This window comes from Lagopus muta, chromosome 8, assembly GCF_023343835.1.
Source record: "Lagopus muta isolate bLagMut1 chromosome 8, bLagMut1 primary, whole genome shotgun sequence".
NCBI classification, from domain to species: domain Eukaryota; kingdom Metazoa; phylum Chordata; class Aves; order Galliformes; family Phasianidae; genus Lagopus; species Lagopus muta.
In genome coordinates this window covers 8,296,472-8,304,499 of record NC_064440.1, presented here as the reverse complement: position 1 = coordinate 8,304,499, position 8,028 = coordinate 8,296,472, and positions in this window count along the sequence as shown.

The following is an 8,028-nucleotide window of genomic DNA, read 5'->3' as shown; positions in this document are numbered from 1 at the left end:
TTAATCTACCACATAAGGGAATGGAGCTATGCACCTTTTCTAACTTAGTGGATTTTTCATTCAAATCCACTTGTGGGAAATGCCTATTTCTTCAAGTTTCAGTTACAAGAGGATGAGTCAGAATTCCTGTTTGAACAAAATACATGGCCAGAACAAAGTCCTAGCCTCCATCCTCCTGCCTTAAATTTTTACTCCTAATATAGGCATTCCCCAAAGTTTCAAGAGAAAAGCAACATGAAAGATGATTTTGAAGCAGAGCTCTTCGCCTGACTGATGCCAGTAACATGGCAAAGCCATGTGTTGATTGTAAATGTGTGGAGAAAAATGCCTGAAGTGAAGAAGTGTGCAGCAAAAAGCACTCTGAAAGTTCTGGTTCTTCAGGGGTCAGATCTTAGAAGCCCAAATTCAGATCCAGTAAAAGGAATTGAAGATCTCAATACTAATGAACTATTGCAGGATGCAACAGCCAGCTCCGGGGGTCCTGCTATCCTAGGGCATCAAAGGATGTTATGGAGCTACTGCTTCAGCTTGTCCTCCCATTAGAGGAAGGATATCTTTGCACTGACAGTGAACTCTTTGGATATTTTGATAAGTTCTGTAATCATCTCTTGCCACTCATTGCCATTATGATCCCTAAATGTCCTCTTCTGTGATTTTCTCCTTCTCAGAGGTTTCTGTGGCATTCAGTCATCTCTCCCTGACAAAGTGGGAGAACAGAGCATTTGTAGAGGTAACCTGACTCCACAGATTGGAGTGATGGTCACACAAAGGGCTCTGAGAACAATGTGAAGCCCTTAGGAACAACGCCAAGCATGGCTGCCATGCCCTTCACCATGGTGTCAGCAGAGCTGTGTGCAGCTGAGTGCTGTGCGCTGTAAACAACCTGGCAAATCACAGCTCCTCACACCATGACAGCTGAGTGTCTCTCACTGTGAGTTTTTTTTATTCCAATTACTGTCCTGATATGATCATTCAGATCCACAACAATTTGTACTTTCTGGAGGTGGAGTAAATTCTTGAGGGTTGAATGCTGTCCCTACCATGACTGCAGTCCATATGTTCTGTTGTTGGTCAGGCAATACCTGGGACACCAAAACTCTACCTCAGCCTGAGCCCCATGCAGGCGTCTTGCAGACCTTCTACTTGCCACTGATTTCCTTCAAGGAAGCAGCTGCTGAAGTCTTTCCATTCAACCACCTTTCCTGGCCACCTTGGAAATTTTCAGCTTTCAAGAAGACTTTTGAGAAGATTGTAGCAAAATAACTGGATGCATTTTGGCTCCAACTGCTACTGACAGGTTAACTTGGCAACAAGGCAGTAGGTAAAACCAAGCTGCTCTCTTTTGTTGAAGGCTTCTTCCTTGACAGAAGAAGAGTTTCTTCTTCTATTCTTCTGGCTGTGGCATTTCCAGCCAGCAGAGCAGAAGTCAGCTGTGAGATCCAGCTGTCATACTCCCAGCTCTTGCCAGCAAAGCCTGATGTCAGAAATATAGATGAAGGTATTAGGCATGCTTAATGGACTTGCTAGTCCCAGGAGAGATTTTGCAGCTCAATTGAGGACTTCTACCTGGTCTCTTTTCTTGTCTAGGTGGCACTATCTAGTGTGCACTGAAGAGGTTTTTGGCTATTGTAGTAGCCAGCTGTTCTTGTTATTTGTGCAAGGCAACAATACTGCATCCTTTTCTTTTGCATGTGAACCCTATCCTTAATCAGAGTTTGGCTTGACTACTCATACATTTATTTCCTTAAAACAGACATTTTGTATGAGGATCACTCTCTTAACTATTGAGGCTTTGTGAAGAGTTTGTGATATGCTGTCGTACTTCCTGAACCAGTTCACATGTAAGCAGAACCATACCAGCTGTTGGTGTAGTTTGAAGAGCTTTGGTGGTGAGTGGTGCAGACAGCAATGCAGGAGGTTTGGTCTGCTGGCTGGTAGCTGGGGTGACTTGAAGTATTTGGTCAGTCTGCTTCAATGAGTGCCATTAAGCATAAATGTAATGTCAAAGACAAGTTAAACATTGACCTTCTTGTTCACTTCTTAAAAATTGTTTTTCAGATCACTTCAGATTTCTTGTTTACATAAATCCAATCATTTCATGGCTGTTAAAGAAAACAATGAGCAATGCTGGCATATTGTGTTATGAAACAGATCTGCGTGGATCATCTTTTGGACACAGAGAATGTTTCAGTCTCTGCACCCATTCAGACTTTGTCTTCACTGCAGGATTTAGAAGATCCCAAATGTTGGTTCTGCACACAATAACTTATTCATAACTTCTTTATATGCTGCTATTCTTCCTCATAAATATACTAATAAAACTCATTATAGAAATCAAAGCCAGCTAATACAATATATCTGATGGACAGCTGTCTCTGGATGCATGAATTATAATTACATGAAGCAAGATGGTCTTATTATGCCAGGGCATCTTTGCTCTGAATAAATTTCTATTGCTGGTGTGTAATCCTTTGACTCAGACCAAATAGGCACTTGCCCAGACAAGTCCAACACAATATTATTATTGAGCTAAGCTTTCATTTTGTAGAATTAAATTAGAGAAGTGATGCTGCAAGTTGTGTCTTTGTGTGAGTGTGGCCTGTGCAGGCTGAGGGCTGGGGGGAATGAGAAGCATTCATCCTCCGAATGGGTCTTACCATCCCAGCCTGCTTCCAGGCTATAACTTAATGCCATACGCTGATTTAGATGTAGCACTTGTCAGCCAGGAATAAGACTATAAGACACAGACATCCTAGGACTTGACCCATACTTTATTGTGAATACGTGATTGAACTCTGAGCTGAAAGACAGACAGAGACAGCCATTAGTGTGGGAAGGAGAATTTGTTCTGCCATGTAAGATTCCCAAATATCTTAAACTCTGCTCTGTAATTTAATCTTAGGACTCTCTTAGCAAATTTCTCAATAGTATATGCCGAGAGACTTTTCCCAACTTATTTTCCCCCCAGTGCCTTTGCTTTAGCAATCTGCTAATAAAAATGGCTGCACCTATTTTTGAAACACCTCTTGGGACAGTCTCTTTGTGACTGTTTTTAGTTGGAGGGATTTCTCTTTTTACTCTTCTGATATTCATATTAACCAGAACAAACTGATAGTGAAAGCTGAAGCCACAATCCCATGGTAGGTCTCTTTATTTGAAAGGGATCGTCGTTAGGTTTGAATCAAGTTAGCAGCATTTACATGACAGCAATGGAATAGCAGTCCTCTACTTAGGCTGATCTCCAAGGGCAAACCATTGGTGAGTAGTTGCAATTCATTCGCATGAAGTGTTCTGACCCTTCACCAGGAAGCCACAATTATAACTGAGCAATGGCAACATGAGGGGCATGAAGGAAAGATTTGTGTCCTCAAGAAATTTAGAGAGCACCTACAAGCAGAAAGCTTTATAGCTGGGCATCACAGCTATCATACCAAAAGACAAGAGAAAAAGAGCATCTCTCCCTTGTTTACTGTGGGATTGTTTTGAGTAGCAGGCAGAAGCAAGATTCTGAACTTATGAAATATCCAGAGAATGAAACAAAACACTGGAAGAAAAAAAACATTTATTGACTTTACGAATGGAGATTTTTTTTTTTTTAATAAAATCCCAATACCTCAATTCCTACTAATAAAAAATGAATAGGCCAACATTATAGTTAGCAATAATTAAGTATCAAATGCACAGTGAGAAGCCTATACCTCCATTTACTATATGTAAGACTTAATTTAAATGATTTCTGCTTCACAAACATACTTAATATCAACAAGAACACTATTTACACTGATTTTTTAATTAAAGGAATTTAGTAATCTTTTATGCTTGCAGTTTGCCTGCAAGCAGATTTTTTCCCCCTTCAAATTTATTCTGTCAAAATAGTTAGACAAATTGTTCCTGCAAACATATTTGAATTACGGATTATTTGCCACTTGTGCCAGCAAGGTGTTTCTGCAGCTAGTTAAAAGTTGAGGATATATCTACCTTTGTCTTCTGAGCACCTTCCATTATCAAGTGGAGAGAAACTGGTGTCTCAAAAAGGTGTTTTTCATCCTATGACAACATATCTCCATTTATTCCCTATGGAAAACCCCTTACAGGCCTTGAGCCTGAAGTTTAGATGGCTGAGGATCTCAGATATTTCGTGACTGGTTGTGTTGGCTCTGGTACCATTTGAGGTCCTTACCAAGCTGATTTAGCATGTATGAACTCATGCTGCTTCTGTCCCAAAGAAATGTCATCTCTTGACTGAACTAATTTCAACTTTAGAGTAAAATTTACCATTTGTGAGCATTTGTATGAATGTATTTTAGGAAGCTTGTGTTGTGGAAAAGAAAGGTAATGAATAAAACATATTCTGGCTTGTAGTTTGGTGCTAGATTTGTGAATACAGTAATCCAGCAATTCTAGTGGAATGTGATGCTGTGCTTGAAGGGTGCAATACACTGATGCAGCAGACAACATTGGAAATTGTGTTGCAGTGAGGAATTAAAAAAGAAAATAAAAAAGTAAGAAAATCTCAAAAAGCTGTTTGATGTGGGAAATGTATATTGATACTCTGCATATACATTACTCTTTAAGGAAAAGAAGGAAGAAAGTAAGGGAAGAAGGGATGAAGAGAAGGAAGGGAAGAAAGAAGTATGGAAGGAAGGGGGAAAGGAAGTGAGAAAGGAAGAAGGAAGGAAAAAAGAAAGGGAGAAGGGAATGAAAAGGGGAAGGATACAGGAAAAGCTATGGTGATAGGTGAAAGGGGATCACTACGAATTGCATAAATTGTATTCTATGTAGGGCAAGAACCAGACCGGAGAGTGTGCAAAGCCCAGGAGTCATGAGCTCTGCCCTGGCCTTGCCTGCAGGCAGGATGTTACCGAGCTGCTGCTCCCAGGATCGCAATGTAAAGCACAGAACAGAGAAGGTGTTTTACATGCTTTTAAACACAGGGACTACCGATGCTGTCACTGCCTGGGTTTGCCGACAAACAACGCACCCAGCTGAGTAATTTATTCTCAGCGTATAATCTTTGACGGCTGAAGAGCAGAAAAGCTGTTTGATTCGTTTGAAAATCAGTGCCGCTGCAAGGTGCGAGAGCGGTATTTAGTATCTATTTTGAAACTGATACTGGAGACAGCTGATAAACTGCCAGAAGATGGGGATTGCAACACACAAAGCTAAAATGTGAAGGGCTAACAAACACTGAGGAAAGCCACTCGTAGGGGAATAGAAATGCGGTGGAGTTTGGACTCAATTTATTTTGCCCTTGTAGCCGTTTGAGTTCCGTAAATCTTGTGGGTCAACAGGTGTAGGCTGAACATTTCACAAGGGTGGGAAATTTTGTGCACATCCTCTGCCAGGTGGATTGCTGAAGATGGGGCTCCAGTGCCCTGATTTTGAAGGAATATGGAACAATTAAGAAGTAAAGATAATGGCAAATAAAGAACTGAAATTTTATGAGGCTCAAACTAAGCTGTGTTTGGTTGTGACTGAAGCTGAAGCCTTGGTCAGTGTTGCCAATAGTCACTATTTTCTTATTCATTATCCATTTTTGGAGACAAGGAAAGAAAGGCTTAAAGTTATCCATTTAAAAAGCATCAGTGCTCAAAGTGCCATTTTCACAGTCAGCTTTGCTTTGGTAGGATTGGCATTTCATCAAGCATAAGATGAAGAATAAACAAATAACTAATAGGTTAGTATGGAAAAAAAAGACAGTTTAAATGTCTCAGATATTTGGAAACCAGGACATAGTGGTGAGTATGCCGACAGTCTTGAGCAGCAATAAGAAACACATAATGAGGAAATTTGCCATCTGTCTAAGGATAGAGCTTGAGGTTGACCCAAAGGCTCTGAAGTAAAGGACAAACTCAACCAGAGGCTGGGCATGAGCTGTAGAACAAGAAACAGTGAAGATAGGAAGATTTTTATATTTTTTAAATAAAGAAATGAAGCTTTATACTAACTATATTTCCCAAAGATTAATGAAGGGATGGGCTTAGAAAGTGTTTTTTAAGTGATAAGGAAGCTCTGCACATACAGATGGAAATCCACATACAGATGGATTATTTTACTGTTGTGGAGATGAAAAGTGAATTTTTACTGCTGAACACAGCTGAGTCAATAGTCAACCTCCTCAGGAAGAGTATTTCTAGTACTGATGCAGACTGACATCGTCAGTGCATGAGCACCAGCCAGGTACCACAGTCCCGCTGAGGACTTTTTCATGTGAGGCATTATCTGAACATTTATCCAGGGGCTGTCTCTGCCCCTGCCACCAATGTCTCCACTTATGTGCCAGCCCAAGCCATGCTCTTGTTGTTGTCCATAACAATCTATGCATAGGCTTACAATTCAACATGCATGTGAGCGCTTCTAACATCCTCTATTAATATGAACAGCTGCAAAATTCAGACAGAATGAGTGAATGGGTGATGGGAAAGAGGAAAAAGGAAATTATGATAGAAAGCAGACAGCTGTGAAGACTAGCGACGTGCCCAGCTGATGGTATCACAATCAGTATTTCTGAAATGTGTAATAAGGGATAAATAAGTCAATAAATAAAATCGACCTCGAAAGGCCACTTGGGAAAGGTGCATAGTCTTGATTACCTAATTACAGCAGGAATATTACAGACATGGAAATAGTACAACAAAGTCCCACAGCGACTTTGTAGATCGGAGGCTCCAAAATGGTTAGTGAAACTAGGTCTGTAACCCTCAAAAAAGGAAAAGATTAAGAGGGGACCGGGAGGAGCTGTGCAGGGCTCTGTGGGGAATGGCAGAGAGCAGAGCTGTGGTTATTAGAGCTAATGTCAGACATGAGAATGAGGGGCAGAGTTCTAGCGAGGTCTTGCCCTGTACAAATGTAATATGTTTCTTTTTTTCTTCCAGAGGGTATATATTATAAGCTACCAGATGCTGCTCTAGAAGCAACCAATCTGACCACATTTCAGATAGAGAAGGAAGCATATGGAGGGAGAGGGGGAGAAGCGCTCTGTCGTGGGGAACAACTGTTTGCTGGAGGAGAGGGCAGGCCCAGCCTGGCCCCCTGCCATCGCCAGCATTTCTCATATCCCTGTGTAATCTTCTGACTTTTGATTTAGATGTTTCCTAAAAATGTGGCCCAGTGGTTGGTACGTACTAGACATTAGCCCAAGAAAAGAATGAAAAAACAAAACAAAACAAAACACCAACCAAAAACACAACACAACTGTACTGTATCTCATTAAAGAATTTTTAAAGGGAGACTCGGAGGCGCCATTTGCTTCTTGTTACTCATCTCTTGTCTCCCAGGGCTCCGTCCCGATGCACGGCCCAAGGGAGCCTCGCATGGAGGGGATGGTGGAGGTGGGCACCGGGGAACAGACGCTGCCCATAGGCACTGGCAGGTGAAGGGACGCAGCTCTGAGAGCCAGGATTGGGCCCGTGCTCGGCAGGCTTATGGCTCAATGAACAGCATTTTTTCCCATAAAACAATTTAAAAGAAAACAGAATTTATCTGTAATTATTTCTTGTTTTCTCCAACCAAACATTCCAACACCGATATTGCTGTAGGCGCAGGCAGCGCCAAACATTGGGAAGTGGATTTTGTAAACAATTTCTCAAAGCACTACAAAGTTTAAATATTAATTTGGCTGTAATTGGCAGAGAAGCAATTAAAAAGGCTATGAAGCCGACTTTCTCCCTCCTTTACTTTCTCCTCCCTTTTCATTTAACCACAGTATAGAAAGTAGATGTAAAACAATAGGACCCTGAGCTGTACAGCGTTCTAAGCCTCGCTTGCCTTAAAGCTACAATATGGATTTAATTTATATGCAAATGTAAGCAATAAAAAGCCAGGCACTGTAGAAATTACAGTATTTTTCATAGATGCTCCACCAGCACACAAGGCTGCCTTGATTTCCAACATGGAGCTAATTATTGCTGGTCACTGAGCTACCTTTTTCTTTTAATATCTCACTCTTTCTCTCCCTCTCCTTTTAAAGAATGTGTAAATTATTTTCCCGAGACGGAGAGAAAGAGAGAGAGAGAGAAAGAGCCAAAG